Here is a 17,004-nt window from a genome sequence, read left to right as displayed (position 1 = left end):
ATCATCCCTTCATATTCAACTCTATCTGCTTTTTATCTATCTGTCTTTCTGTCTCTCCATCTATCTATTTCCTCCAACTACCCTAATACTGAGAAAGATCTCATGAATTACAAATGTCATCCTTTCTTGTAGGAATATAAATAGTTCAACTTTAGTAAGTCTCTAATGATTTCTCTTTCATGTTTACCTTTTCATGCTTCTCTTGATTCTTGCATTTGAAAGTCAAATTTTCTATTCAGCTCTGATCTTTTCATCAAAAACTTATTTCATTAAATGAACATTTTTTTCCCCTGGAAGATTCTGCTCAGTTTGCCTCGGAAGGTGATTCTTGGTTTTAATCCTAGTTCCTTTGACTTCTGGAATATCATATTCTAAGCCCTTTGATTCCTTTTTGTAGAAGCTACTAGATCTTGTGTTATCCTGATTGTAATTCCACAATACTTGAATTTTTTTTTTCTGGCTGCTTGCAATATTTTCTCCTTGACTTGGGAACTCTGGAATTTGGCTACAGTATTCCTAGGAGTTTTCCCTTTGGGATCTCTTTCAAGAGATGATTGGTGAATTCTTTTCATTTCTATTTTACCCTCTGACTCTAGAATATCAAAGAAGTTTTCCTTGATAATTTCTTGAAAGTCTAGGCTCTTTTTTTGATAATGACTTTCAGGTAGTCCAATAATTTTTTAGTTGTCTCTCCAGGATCTATTTTCCAGTGAGATACTTCACATTGTCTTCTATTTTCCCCCTTTTTTGGTTTTGTTTTTATAATTTCTTGATTTCTCATAGAGTCATTAGCTTCCATTTGCTTCATTCTAATTTTAAAGGAACTATTTTCTTCAGTGAGCATTTGAACCTCCTTTTCCATTTGGTTAATTCTGCTTTTTAAGGCATTCTTCTCCTCACTGGATTTTTGGACTTCTTTTGCCTGTTGGGTTAGTCTATTTTTTAAAGTGTTACTTTCTTCAGTATTTTTTTGGGTTTCCTTTAGCAAGCTGTTGGCTTGTTTTTCATGATTTTCCTGAATCAGTCTCATTTCTCTTCCCAATTTTTCCTCTACTTGTCTTACTTGATTTTATAGATCCTTTTTAAACTCTTCCATGGCCTCAGACTAATTTATATTGCCCTTGGAGACTTTTGATGTAGGAGGTTTAACTCTACTGTCCTCCTCTGGTTGTTTGCCCTGATCTTCCTTGTCACTGAAGTAAAATTCTATAGTCTGAGTTCTTTTAGGATGTTTACTCATCATGCCAGCATAATACTTGACTTTCTAACTTTTTGTCAAGGTAAGACTCTGCTTCCAGTGAGGATGGGTGTGGGTATGGATGTACTGTCCCAGGGTTCAGGGATTTTGTGTCAGCTGCTTGATCCTCCACTGTCTGTGGGCCTAGCTCCAAAAGCAGCTTTTGCTGCTGCTGCTGCTGCTGTAACTGCCAACCACACACCCCCTCCCCACCACCCTGAGGCTGGGGCTGGATCCAGTCAGACCTCCTGCACTTGTTTCACCCAGGTCCCATAGAGTTTTCCCACTGATCTCTTTGATGTTTGTAGGTTGAGAAGTCTGGGATCTGCCATAGCTGCCAATGATTCAGTCACCTGAGGCCTATTCTGGCCTGTCTCTGCTAGTATGGCCACACTGGACTGTACTCTGCTTTCAGACTGGTGTGAATGATCCTTTCTGTCCACTTTCCAGGTTGTCTTGGGATGGGGATTTGCTTCATTCTGTAACTTTGTGGGTTCTGTAGCTCTAGAATTTGTTTAGAGTCATTTTTTACAGGCATTTGGAGGGTTTTGGGGGAGAGCTAAGGGAAGTCCCTGCTTTTACTCTGCCATCTTGGTTCTGCCCCCACTCCAAGAAAGTATTGTTTTAACAGGTGGTTATGAAATCATGCACTATCAAATCTATCTTTAAATTATCATCCCTTCTTCTTGTCTATATAATCCAAGTAAATTCCAGTTGAAGACTGAAATAACAATTATATAATTTCTAACATTGTACTATGGAGTTACTCAATTACAATTCAGAAAGGAATTCTTAATTAGGTTTAGCTGAGATGATTGCAGATTAGAAAGCAGTGCATTTATTTGAAGATTTTTTTTGAGCTGACCAGACTGATGTCCTACGCTACCAGTTAGTTTGCCTTTTTTTTTGCTTAGTGTGAGGAAGAATACTGGACAAATGCTAAGAAACTTACATTAATGAAATGTCACCAAAATGTGACTACTGACAGATGTTTTTCTGGAAATTATTCATTTTGATTTTTCCATTAATGAACTCTATTAAATTTATAATAAAAAATGACCTCTTGAAGCTCTGACATGTCCAACTAAGAATAGATGACATGTATAGAGTACTTTATATGTATCTCATTTAGGATATACAGTCATTCTATAAGATAGATTCCATCGCCAATTTATAGATAAGAAAATTAGGGCTTTAAGTGACTTGTCCATGGTCATACAGCTACTATACCTGAAGGCCAGTACTATATTCACTATTCCAAAATGCCTTTGTTAACTTGTAAGGAATAGAAATACAGGTCCAGTGATAGACTATAAGTCTATTATTAAAGAACTGGACTGTAAAGTCAATGCAATTTAATAAACATTTATTAAGTGCTTGCTGTGCGCCAAGCCCTATGCTAGGAGCTGAGGATACAAAAATAAAACTAAAATAATACCTCTTCTCAAGATGTTTACATTCTAAGATCCTTGGTGGAGAAGCTCATTAATAAAGAGTTGGCCAGCAGGTGTTACATTTTATTTTGTTCAGTTCAGACAATTAAAAGAGATCAAAGATTAAGGTGTGGAGAGTTTGCCATCAATACTAGTGAAGCAAGTACCCTCACTAATGATTGCAGATTTTAAAATATAGGAAGAATAAGCTCACAGATATAGGAAACTGATTATGTGTATCCACACTTTACAGATTTCACTTATCCAAAAGGAAGTCCTTTGTTTCATCCTAGTAGCAAAGTTTTAAAAATTCATCAGGATCATTATACATCTTTTTTTTTTTTTCCAAATCTTTACATTAATTAAACCCAGCTCTTTCATTATCCTAAAGTTCTGGAAACTGTTATGTTGAATACTTCAGAAGTTGAATGGATATATGATCTTATCAATGAAAAAAATTACTCAACCAGGGTAGACTGAAACCCACCCATGATATTAAAAAATGAAGAAAATAAAGCAACTCTGAAGTTGTGATATAAGTTAACTGAATGATAAGATTCCAGTTATACTCTTTGATTTATTGTCAATTATTTTTTCCCTAAAATGTGGTCCGTATGCATTGAAGTATTGGTCATATTTGGTAGCCAAGAAATGGCCAAATTGAATTCATTCAAAGTTGGTGATAGAGGTGAAACCCCCAAACTCATGATTCTTGGCCCTTACTCTGACAGCCAACACTTTATTGATGACTCAAACAAATAAACATTTTCTCCAGCACTGGACAAACAATTTCTGAATTAATATCCATGGCAGCACAACACCAATGGGTATTGGCTTAGTCATCATCATCCTGAAGAATTTCTTGATGTTTCGCTTGGTATTAAGTAATTAACATTACTCATGGCAGTGGGGAAGGGGTAAAGGCAGTTTTATATATCACAAGGACACAATCTTTGCTCTTGTGACTTCATAGGGCTCGAAGGAATCTTAGAGATTTTCTATAATTTACAGTATGACAGGGAAATAGGATATATATGTACATGGAGCAACTAACTCATTATAAATGCATGATATGCATATGGAAACATAAATACAGAGATTATATACACACCTGGGGGGGTGTAGAAAGAAGAATGACCATCTAGCACCTACTTGAAATGCTTCCACAGGTGGAGAGCTCATTATTTTCCATGGAAGTCAGATCCATTGTTGCTTAGCTCTAATTTTGAGAAAACTTTTTAATAGACTGAGCTGAAATCCACTTCCTTTTAACTTTCACTTATTGATCAACATTCTGCCTCCTAGAGGAAAGAACACCTTGACTTTTTCTCTCATATGTTTACCTTTCACATTTTTGCAGACATTTCTCATATCTCTCTTAAGTCATCTACTTCCTTTAATTATTCCTCATATGATACATTTCATGAACTCTCATCATCCTAGTCACTCCCCTTCGGGTGTATTTTAGTTTATTGCTGCTCCCCAGAAAAGATACTTGGAAATGATTGAAGCACTCCTGATACTGTTAACTGAGCAGTACATTATCTCCAATGTATTATGCTGAGTGTAATCATATTTATGAATATTGATTACTAGGATAGAATTAATATCTACATCTACACAATATGCAAGCATGTAAACAGACACATATAAATGATAGTGTGCATGTGTATATATGTGTTTATATGTATATACATATATTATATATAATAGCATATGTTTATAAGCAGTGGTATGTTGCTAAATGTTTATTAGTTGGCTCTCTGGAAAAAATATGCATATACATCCACACATAAATTTATTGTAATTTTTACTGATACAAAGGATGCATAGCACACAATTTTAACATAATAAAAAATAAACTATCATCTTTATTTTAAATTCTTTTTACTCAATTGATTCTCATGGAATGCTTTCACTGATTTTTTACTGAACTCTGGCATGCATGGCCAATCTACGATTGCAATTCAGCCATGATTTGACAAATAGTTGCATTCTAATCCAACCATTCTTTCCCAATACTTTTTTTAATCATTAAATGTGATGTTATTTAATGTTAAACTATTTCTCCCTCTTGTAAAATTATATTCATTAAACTGAAACCTTTTTCAGTCTCAATGCTATTGATTATAGTAATGCTAACTATCTTTTTAGCTTTTTGAATAGTCAAAGGGATTGGAGAACTGTTTGTTTATGTATTATTGTCGACAAAAATCCCCCAAATCATTCAAATCAATTTCCTGTTTTAAAATTTGACCTAAATTATATAATTTTTTTCAATAGCTCTCCATGGTAAAGTTAGTTTTTCTTAAGGCCAAGTATATGGTTCTAATAAATCAAAATAATTTAAAACACTTTCTTCATTTCTTTGGGATAATAGATGCAAATTCATGTGTTGGATTATATATTCTAGTAATATATTCCTAGGAAGAACATGAAATTTATGATTTTTATTAAGTGGAATGTCTTTAAATTTATCTGACTTAATCAAATCTTCAATGTGAGATTCATGCTTTCCAGGACAAAACTTTAAATTCTCCAAAGCTCATATGGAGTATTTGATTTATTTTTGTGTTTTGAATGTTAGTTGATCTTGACCGCAATGCATTTGAAAGTAATGGAAATTCTTCAAGAATGTCAGTCATTAAACAAGGTCTTGAAAGAAATTAATGTTAGCTAATCTCTTTGTCACACCAGAAGAATAATGGGAAAATGCATGTGTAATGCCGGATGTGTGTACCATACAGCTGCAGGAACTCATAAACTATATGCCACTAATCTAGGTCCCAGTACTTGTCCGGTTTTAATGAACTTAATTTTAACTTCTTTAAGTATAGTTTCTAGCTTGGTTTAATTTTTATTAGCTTGGTGATAAATAGAATAAATTTTTTCCAGAAATATTTAAAAATGATTGACATTTTATTGCAGAATTGAATCATCAAATGATCAGTTCAATGGATGATTTAAACACTGTCAAATGATAGTTTTGGGAAAATTTTCTAAAAATGTTCTTCCCAATATTGTATTAACACAATAAAAACAAAATTAAATTAATTTTGCTTTCAAATATTCATTATTAAAGCCACAATCATTGAAAGTAGAAAATAATGTACTGAAAATACACTTTGCTATTCAGTCATGTTTCATTCTTTGTGACCTCATTTAGGGTTTTCTTGGCAAAGATGCTAGAGTGGTTTGCCATTTCCTTTTACAAATAAAGAGAATGAGGCAAATAGTGTTAACTGACTTGTCCAAGGTTACCCAGCTAGTCTGAGGCCTGATTTGAATTCAGGAAGATGTCTTCCTGATTCCAGGACTCCACTCTATTTACTGTATCACGTAGCTGCACCATACTCCCCTATGGTCAAAACCTCTTCTTTTAAAGCAACAAATTACATTACTGGTGCAAGAGACAATTGAATCGTTCAGTTGCTAGTTCTAGTGACTGACTCTCAAAATTCCTGAAAATTTTACAATTGACTCCAGTGAGCCAGTATAATCTGACTTGGGCACACCACTATATATGTGCATAAATACTTATAGATATAAATCATGCATACCCCTACGTATGTCCATATTTATATACACAACACACATTTCCATTGCATACATGTATAACTTCACATATGTACAAATATACATGTGAAAGTCATGTATGTATGTACACAGAATTCAAGGATCTTCTGGCCCTCATGAAACAAGAGTGACTGAGGTAGAAGAACAAAGAGAGGCAAAGATATCAGAGTGAGGTTTCAGAGATTTTTGTAGAATATACCCATCTATATAATTATAAACTTCAAGGAAGCAAAGCACCTAATTCTTGAGGAACAAACCATAGAGTCATAGAAATATCTTCTTAAGGACTATCTTTCTACCTGATTCTGTGGTATCCTTTTGGACTACAGCGTGATGCTGAAAGAAGGGCACTCTTCTCACAGAGTAGGTAGAGTTAGTGAACGATTAAACTATTAGGTATGTAGTTTAGAAGAATCATAGGATACTAGTCCCTTACTGTTGACTGAATGTTGATTGATTTACCTTTCAATTATAATAATAAAAATAGTAATATATTTATGAAACACGTTAAGGTCTACAAAGTGTTTAATACATGTTATCTCATTTGATTCTCATAATTACCCTATGAAGTAGATTATGTTAGTCCATTTAACAGATGAAAAAACAGGCTGAGAAGTTAAATGATTTGCGCATAGACTTTGATAATTTTTGAGGCAGCACTGAGTCTCAGATCTACCTTAATTCAAACCTCTATCTACTGAGCCACCCATAAGAGCAGCTTACCTTTGCTACTACGTGTTTTTAAGGTGATTAGTGGGGGTGGGGACAGGATTGATTACTATAATATTTACAGTTAATTATCATGTGGGGAGATCCTGGAAGTCCAATTTAGCCTAGAAAAAAGAGAATCCTAGTTGAGAACTTTTCAGAGGATATTTTCAGAGATACTTACCTTGCATAAGAAAGATTCAGAGACAACCAATTTATGGATGATATGAAGTGCAAAGATGAGGAATTTCTTGCCACCCATGGAAATAATATATTGGAAAGATAGGCTTCCCTGGAAACAAAAGGTCATTAGACTATTAAAAAGAGCTTTTAAAGTTAGGGCATGGCAGACAGTTAACTGCAGGGAACACTATTCTTATTGACAAGGTTCTTTTAGAATAGCCAACAGGGAATTACGTGGCATGCTTAATGCAGTTTAATTCAGTAAGCATTACTAAATACTTTTTAGGTTAAAGTTACTGTGTTAGGCAACGGAAGTACAAAGACATAATAGTTCCCTAAGGACAGGGACAATTTTGTTTTTGCTTTCCAAAATCAATGGACTGATTCACAGGTACACAAGTGGTGCATGAGTGTGTCTATTTTCCAGTATTACTGCAAATACTGACACTCCCCCACACCCTTTTTCCTCATCTTTGACAGTTCGATGGGGTGAGAAAACTTTGTTTTTGTTTTAATTTCTCTTTTGATAACTTTTTAATATAGTTATATGTTTGCATTTTTTTTCTTTTGGGAACTGTTCATATACTTTACTTGTGTCTATCGGAAAATAATTCTTATTCATAAATATTTGTGTCAGTTCCTTCTAGATTTTGATCACCTGACTTTAATGAGTTATTTAAAACAAATTTTTTCCCAATCTATAGTCTACTTAATCTAGCTATATTTATTTTATTTTGGAAAAAGTGTTTTATTTTTATATTACTAATACAGTCTATTTTGGTGTTTAGAGCAGTTTCTGTATTGTACATCATGGCTGATTAAAATCTCATTTTTAAAAAATTGGCCAATGTGAAAGATATAAACTTCCCTTCTCATTTTGCAATAGTGTGATTCCTTCTCTGAAATTCCCATCAAGAAAAATTGCTATTTAGTTATGCCTTTCAAATTTTGTGTTTTTGAAGATGATTTCTTGACTGAATACAAAACTTTGCATATAAATTTCATCTTCTAAAATTTTACTGAATATTGTGAGATGGCCAGACATTTTTGTATACTTAGCTATTTCTCTTTGTTTTTCATCACCTTGAAATGTAATAAGCAATCTATCTTTGCATTCCTTTGCATAAGTTTGATAAAAATGTTAAATAACACAAGATTAAGGGCACATGCTTGAGATATTCCACTAAAAGACCTTCCACATTTACATCAGGTCATTATTAACATAGCAGAAAGAGTGGGTCATAGTATTTCTCATTTCTTGAAAACAATGTCTGCCATGTTAGCATCACTCTCCATTTCAGGTGATTTTAAAAATTAATTAATTTATTTTTAGTTTTCAACATTCACTTCCACAAGATTTCGAGTTCTAAATTTTCTCCTCATCTCTCCCCTCTGCCCACCCCAAGAAAGTTCTGATCACTTCTTTCCCCATCTGTACTCCCTTCTATCACATCCCTCCTTTTATCATTGTAGGACAAGATAGATTTCTGTACTCCATTGCCTTTATTTCTTATTTCACTCTTTAAGTTCTAGATTCTCTCCCTTCCTCCCTCCTGACCCAATCCCATCGAGAAGGCAAGCAATTTGATAAAGGTTATACATGTGCAGTCATGCAAAACACTTCCATAACAGTCAAATTATGAAAGACTAACTATATTTTCCCTCCATTCTATCCTGTTCCCATTTATTTTATTCTCTCTTTTGGTCCTATCTCTCTTCAAGTCTTTACTTCTAATTACCCCTTCTTCCCATTTGCTTCTATCATCTATCTCCCAGCTTATGCCTCCCCCCCTTTTCTTGTAGTGTAAAACAGATTTTCATGCCAAATTGAGTGTGGATGTTATGCCTTCCTTAAACCAAATATGATGAGAGTAAGGTTCACTCTTTCCCTCTCACCTTCTCCTTCTTCTCCTCTCCATTTAAAAAACTTTTTGTTGCCTTGTTTATATGAGAGATAATTTACCCCATTCTATTTTTCCCTTTCTCCTCCCAATATATTCCTCTCTCATCCCTTAATTTTATTTCTTTAGATATGATCCCCTCATATTCAACTCACCCTGTGCCCTCTATCTGTATGTATCTATAATACCTCCAACTACTCTAATACTGAGAAAAGTTTCAAGAGTTACAAATATTATCTTTCCATGTAGGAATGTAAACAGTTCAACTTTAATAAGTCTTTTATGATTTTTTCTTTCTTGTTTACCTTTTTATGCTTCTCTTGATTATTTTTTTGAAAGTCATATTTTCTATTCACCTCTGGTCTTTTCTTTAAGAATGACTGAAAGTCTTCTATTTCATTGAATGACTATTTTTCCCCCTGAAGTATTATATTCAGTTTTGCTGGGTAGGTGATTCTTGATTTTAATCCTAGCTCCTTTGACTTTTGGAATATCATATTCCAAGACCTTTGATCCCTTAATGTAGAAGTTGCTAGATCTTGTGTTATCCTGACTGTATTTCCACAATACTCAAATTTATTCTTTCTGGTTGCTTGCAAACTTTTCTCCTTGACCTGGGGCTCTGGAATTTGGCTACAATATTCCCAGGAGTTTTCATTTTGAGATCTCTTTCAGGAGGTGATTGGTGAATTTTTTCCATTTCTGTTTTGCTTTCTGGTTCTAGAATATCAGCGCAGTTTTCCTTGATAATTTCTTGAAACATGATGTCTAGTCTCTTTTTTAATCATGGCTTTAAGGTAGTCCAATAATTTTTAAAATTATCTCTTCTGGATCTGTGTTTTCCAGGTCAGTTGTTTTTCCAATGAGTTATTTCACACTGTCTGCTATTTTTTCCAATCTTTTGGTTTTATAATTTCTCAATTTTTCATAAAGTCATTAGCTTCCATTGGCTTAATTCCAGTTTTCAAGGATTATTTTCTTCAGTGAGCTTTTGGATCTCCTTTTCCATTTGGCCAGTTTTGCTCTTTAAGGCATTCTTTCCATCACTGGCTTTTTGAATCTCTTTTGCCATTTTGTTTAGCCTATTTTTAAGGTGTCATTTTCTTAGCAAATTTTGGGGTCCCCTTTAGCAAGTAGTTGACTTGTTTTTCATGATTTCTTGCATCACTCTCATTTCTCTTCTCAATTTTTGTTCTACATCTCTTACTTGATTTTCAAAATCCTTTTTGAGCTCTTCCATGGCCTGAGACAAATTCCTATTTTTCTTGGAGGCTTTGCATGTAGGAGTTTTGACTTTGTTATTTCCTTTGGTTGTATAGTTTGATCTTCTTTGTCACCAAAGTAAGATTCTATAGTCTAATTTCTTCCCCTTTGCTTTTGCTCATTTTCCTAGCCAATTACTTGACTTTGGGGTTCTTTGTTAAGGTAGTTCTCTGCTTTCAGTAGGGTTGGGGGATTGCCCTGCCAGTTGCTTCATCCCTCCACAATCTGTGAACCTAGAGCTCCAGAAACAGTCACTACTGTTGCCCCTGCTGTGGCTGCTATGGGCTCTTCTGCCCCCTCTATTGCCCTGGAGCTGAGTCTGGATCACTCTACTCTCTCACACAGGTTTTTTCAAATTACCTACCAAATTGTCCTCAGCATTTTTGGGGTCGTGAAGTCTGGAAACCACTACAGATGCTAGTGATTCAGTCCCCCCCCCCCCCCCCCCCAGTCTGTTCAGGTCCCATTTGTGCTGGCTCAGATAACTCTGGACTGCACTCTGCTCCCAGCCTGAAGTGATAGACACTTCCCATCAACCTTCCAGACTCTCTTGGTGTGGAGATTTGCTTCACTCCGTTATTCTGTGGATTCTGCAGCTCCACAACTTGTTTAGAGTCATTTTTTACAGGTATTTGAATAGGTTTGTGTGGAGAGCTCTAGAAAATCCCTGCTTTCACTCCACCATCTTTGCTCTGCCCCATTCCATTTCAGTTTAGATAGCGAAGTCATCTGACACTTGTATTTTGTCTTCCTTTACTTCAGATCTTGAGAATATAAACTAGTGATGACATTAAAAAAATCTGATTGGAAAAAAAAGGCTACCACTTAACCTCTGTGGGCAGAAAGTTCACATTTCTACAAGTAAAAATAAAAATGTATAAAAATTTAAAAAAAGATGCATACCCAATAGAATATTTTACAAAGAGGAGCCTGAGCTATAAGTGTTAAATGAAATTGTTAAAAATGGCCAAATTATACTAAGTCAGAACAGTGGGGAACTTTTAATTATCCAAAAAGAGATTGACCAAATATCTAACACAGATGACCTAAAGTTCTTATGGCAGAGTTTTGGAGAGGACAACTGCCAGCCCCTCAGATTAAACATTAGAACTAACAAAGGGGAAAAAAGATACAATAGCCTTCACTTTGTGAGGTGGATTTGACTTGGCATGGGAAGTGTGTACTGCTCTGTAGTAACAAACACAACACAATGAAATTCAACTTCCTTTGGGAGAGTGAAAAACCAAAGAAATTCATCACATGGATATTCAGTTGTTTGTTTGTTTTTAAATGGGAGCTACAACAAAATGTAGGTATCAAGGGAAAAAAAGGTAGAATTTTAAAAGCCAGTAATCCATAGGAAGCCTGGAAGCTATCTTTTGAAAAAAATGAAAAAAACCTTATTTGAAATCTAGGCTAAATTCATGCTAAAGATCAAATGTACTAGGCACAAGGAAGTCAAACAAACACTGTGCATGTATAGCTAACTCAGTCAAAGAGCTATTGAAGTGAAAAAGGCATCTTTCAAACTAGAGAAAGTTCTCTCAGAGAAGGAGAACATGGAAGACTAAAAAATATTGCAGGTCAAGTGTAAGCTAGAAATTGTCTGTATGGAAAAAATAATTTAAAAAATGTGCCAGAAAAGACTTTCTACCCAACAACTGGCACAGTAATGGAAGGAGAGTTAGAAAATCAGTAACTCTTCTCGATGATTATAGCACTAAAGGAATAATCATAGATGAAAAGGAAACCAGAAGCTATTGAATGGATTCTTTGCCTCAGGCTTTCCTGAGAAAGATATCAGATGGGTTCTCATTTTCAAATTTCATCTTGAAAAAAGAAATTGGAGGTAGTAGGTAATAGTGATAAATATACAAATTATTTTAAATCTGATCAACAAATTTCCTTTGAGAGATCACTTGGAGAGGTGGTAACTGTCAAAGAATTTTGAAGAATTTTCATGGTGAAACTGTGCAAGTAAGGATGCTCTTGTTAACGGTGAGGGAGGTCCCTCAAACAACCTTAATAAATGAATGTGGTTCTATCATTCAATCATTTATGAAAGCAAACAACAAATAAATAAATAAATAAAACTTCAGTTTCGTGTAGGGATAGACATTAGGCTTGTGATTTTCAAGAGTACAGGAAGTTGTTAGATAAAAGAAATTCGTATAACTCTGTACCTTCTAGTCTTAGAGAGTTGCCTATGACAATGGAAAATTAAGTTACTTATCCAAGATCATGTACTCAATATATTTCTCTACAATGCTTTAGAAACTTCTCTACCTTGGGAGCTCATTCCACTCTTGGACTTCATACATTGGAAATGCCCTCTGTCCTGTGGCCTCTCCCTCTGGTTCCTCTGAGAACCTCCATTTTAAGAATACTCAAGCCATCCTGTCTTCTTCCTTTCCAGGATACACTCCACACTTTCTAGACTTTCCTTTATCTTCACACTGCCTCTTTCCTCCTTTCAATTTCATTTTATATGGATTCCTTCATTAGAATGTGAGTTCCTTGAGGTCAAGGACTCTCTTTTTTTCTGCTTGTATCTGTATTCCCAGTGCTTAGTACAATGTTTGTCATATAGTAAGCACTTAATAAATGCTTGTTGATTTGGCTTGCTTGTTGACATGTGGCAGATGTAGGACTTGGACATGGGTCTTCTTTTTTTCTGAGTTTGACTTTCCTCCCACTAGGCCTTGCTGCGCAGCTTCTCCTAAGGTGCTACTATGGAGGGCAGAAATATTCTGACTCACTCTTGATTTTCTTTATAGATAGTTTTGTGATGATTTTAATTTGTTCAAAGCATTTTTTATATCCACTATTTCATTTGCTCTCTGACTGCAACCTTGTTAGCTATATAATTATGATAACTCACATTTAATATGGCCTCAGACCTCTTCTAGCTCTTAACCTATCATTTTGTGAGGGATAGTTTTAAGGTTTACAGTGGGCTTTCACCATTAACAACCTGGGGGTTTGGTTTTGCAAATACTGTTGTCACCATTTTACAAAGGAAATTGAAACTCAGAGAGATCAAATGACAGCCATGGTCACATGGTCTGTTAGGTTTAGAAGCTAGGGTTTAAGGTGCAATCTCCTAATTTCAAGTCCCGTATTCTGCCTCTTAGCTCCATTTTACATGTGACAAAAATTGTGACTTGCTCAAGATCATGTAAGTCAAATTAGAATTATAGATTTCTAGTGTAATACTCTTTCCCCTATAGCCTCTTAGAATTTTTAGAGTAACATCTGCTATGATTTTCCCATGATTTCATGAGTGTGCAGAATTCTTGGTTGAAAACTCCCTTGCTGATGTAGATTAGCAACTTGTCCATAATTTATATTTTCAGAGATTTGTCTGGGACATTGAGAGATTAAGTGACTTTTTCACGGTTACTTGCCAAGTATATATTGTAGGCAAGATGGGTCTAAGTCTTCTTGATTCCAAAGCTCACCTTCCATCGTCTATGGCTCTTACCTCTGATTTTATTGCGCATTATTGGATATAGACAAGAAAACACCCTGAAAAACTTTCTTTAAGTTTATTCTGATGTGTTTAAGTGTTGAAACTTGCAGAGAAAAAAAGTTTGACATTTTTGAGATTTCTCTGTCAAGAATCTTTAGATATTTCACAAGAATCAGACTATAAAGTAAAGATGAAAACCCAGACTGGAGAAGGATCATCATGGGAAGTCATATTGGAAATGCAAATTCAAAGCTGTACCTGGACCCTCCATTTTCAGGAGTTCTGGGGAGAGCCCTAAGGCAGATAACACTGTGAAACTGGCCAAGCACAACATTTATTGGGAGAAGTAAAAACTGTCACTCACCCTCTAGGTGAGAGAGTCAGCTGGGAGGGTTACATTCTATGGGAGAGTGTTAAAGAGACAATTAACTTCTATACTGTGATAAGAAGACAGAAATAGACTGGAGAAATGGAAAAACATTTGGAAACTAAAATCATTATAAAGAGTAAAATATTTTATCATTATTATTTTTATTAGACTGGACCAAAAATTCATTGAAATTTGGAATTCTCACTGAAGAAACTGTCAATTCAAATAGGCACTTTCTAAGTACATACCAGTTTAGTGAGTTTTCTGGGCCACTGAGAGGGTGCTTTGTTCATGGTTACATAACCATTATACATCCTATACAGGACTTTAGTTCAGATTGTTCCAAGACTGGCTTTTTATCTGCTCTACCTCATTACTTCAAGGTCCTTAAGGACCCAGGATCCATGAACTTAAAAGCAATTTTAAAAATTATTATACTTTAATATAATCAGTTTCCTTTGCAATTACATGTGTTTTATCTTTAAGTATCTAATGAGAAGGGGGCTATCCTTCAGATTTCTACAATGGAACAAAAAAGTTTAAGAATCTACAATTGAATATTTTTGATTGGAGTGTATATAAAATTATAAATTCAACTACAGGGGAATTATAGACACTGGATTGCTAACCTCCTGTTACTCCTTAAACCTGGACTTTCCAATGTTCTCTTCTATTCCACTATTTTCTGCTATGGTGATCTCATGCACTCTTATCACTTTAAGTATCACTTCTACAAAGCTGATGACCAACCATATATCTGTATCCCTTGTGATTGCCTCTTTTCAGTTCCAGCCCCACATTTCCAAATCCAACTCAGTATAAACTAAATAGCACTCTTTACTTTCCCTTCAAAACTCAGCTCTTTCCCTAACATCTTTACTTGTGCTGATCCTTGAAACTCCAGTTATCTTTGAGTCTTTCCTCTCCCTTAGTCTCCAAATCCAGTTGTCAATTTCTGACCACACCAATTCTTCAATGTTTCTTTTATGCACTCTCTCTTCCTCCCCACCCTCCACAGTAATCTCCCTATAATCTTCTTATCCCTTCTGATCTAGCATATTACAATAGGTTTCTAATTGATCTTCCTACCTTCAGTATATTTATTCTCCAAACATTCAAACAGCTGCCAAAGTAATTTTTCTGATGTTCTACACTGATCCTATACTCAAAATATTCAGTGGCTACCTTTTGCCTATAGAAGAATAAAGAATAAATACCTGATCCTAGCATCCCAGGTACTACACAATTTGACTGGTCTCCTTTTTTTTAGCTTTATCTCCTGCTAATCTCCTTTATGTGCCCGATATTCCCAGTCAAATTGAACTACAATTCCCCCTTCCATCCAAGCTCTTGTCCTCTTTCTCCTAGTTTTGTGCCTTTGCTCACACCTCCCTGTGCTCTCTTCTCATCTCCACCTCTTACTTTTCTTGTCTTCCTTTCAAGTCTTAGCTAAAGACCCTCCTTCTGCAAGAAGCATTTCCTGATCTTCCCGAGTACTAGTGCCTTACTTCTGTCAATTATCTCTAATTTATTCCCTATCCTGTTTGTTCATAGTTGTTTTCAGGTTGTTTCCCTTTTCAGACTGTGAGAGAAAGAAGTATTGTTTGTTTGTTTTTTGTTTCCCTTATGGCAGTGCCTGGTACATAGTTATTGTACATAAATACTTTTTGACTTGCCTTGCCCTTGGAGTTGACAACTCAAGTGTCTCTAACTGTTGAAGTCCTTGCCTTCTTTTAAGAACCAACAGTTGTTACCTCTTTTACAGGAAGCCTTCCCTCTACCCACCAGCTGTACGTGATCTCTGTCTCTTTAAAATTTTCATAGCAAACATTTCTAGAAGGAGGGGAGGAAAGAAGAAAAAGAAATTTACATGATAATTTTGTTCTATATTTGAAGGGAATAGCATGCTGTGCATAGCAGATTTACAGTTTCATATGCAATCATCTCTTTATTGTGCTTGTTTTATTCAATAAATTAAAAATAAAATTTAAAAAACAATAAAATGAAAAAAAAAAAATTTTCATAGCAGTTTGACTGGACTTTTTAGCTCTCACCATATTTTCCCTTTCATTATTGCTTTTTATGTATGACTTCTATATTAAATTGAGACCACCATTGAATTTGTTTTTGTACCTCCATCATCTAGCCTTGTATAGTGACTTGTATAGAGCAGGCACTTAAATGCTTGTTGACTTCTTAGCTTCCTTGTTTTGTATAGTAATTTAATAAGCTGCAGAATTTCTGAAAAACCTAATGCAACCTTAGGTTGCATGACCGTATGTTTAGTGTCTGGACTGTAGTATGTTCAGTTCTGGGTGCCATATTTTAAGATGTTTCCCATTGTCCCATATACTAAAATGCATCTTGAAGAGCAACCAGAAAGGCAAACAGTATTCCTGTCATACTGAGAATAATTGAAGGAGCTGGTCATATTTTGGAAGCTGAAGAAAAGATATAAAGGTGGCCATGATAGCTGCCTTTAAGCACTGAACAGGGTTGTCATAAGGGAAAGAGATTACATTTATTTTGCTATTCCTAGAAGGCAGAACTAGAGCCAATGGACAGAACCTTTGGGATGACAGATTTTTAGTGTATTACATGACTCAGGTTTCCATTCATTCAGCAAGATCTACTACGTGATAGTCATTGTTCTAGGTGTTGAGAAATGAAACTGTACCTGTCCTCAAGGAACTTACATTATCTTTGACAAAAAACAATATGCATATGTACACAAAAAGTTAAATGTGAGATACACATAAAGTAAATATAAAATAATTGGGAGGCACTAGAAATTGGAGGGATGACAATAGACTTCTTTCATGAGTAATATATTCTAAAGGCAGCCCTTCGCAATGAGGTAG

General features: G+C 35.1%; 2 pseudogenes; both read right to left on the bottom strand.

Moving 5' to 3' along the window:
• The window catches only part of LOC140531851 (nucleoprotein TPR pseudogene), a 34,084-nt pseudogene extending 30,207 nt beyond the window's left edge, over positions 1–3,877 (bottom strand).
• Positions 3,878–4,541: 664 nt separating this feature from the next.
• LOC140531850 (E3 SUMO-protein ligase KIAA1586-like) lies at positions 4,542–13,804 on the bottom strand (annotated as a pseudogene).
• Between the last annotated feature and the right edge of the window lie 3,200 nt (positions 13,805–17,004).

This window comes from Notamacropus eugenii, chromosome 3 (genome assembly GCF_028372415.1).
Source record: "Notamacropus eugenii isolate mMacEug1 chromosome 3, mMacEug1.pri_v2, whole genome shotgun sequence".
In the NCBI taxonomy this organism is placed as follows: Eukaryota; Metazoa; Chordata; class Mammalia; order Diprotodontia; family Macropodidae; genus Notamacropus; species Notamacropus eugenii.
The sequence above is the reverse complement of the archived record's forward strand: the minus strand, read 5'-3'. Positions and strand labels throughout refer to the sequence as shown.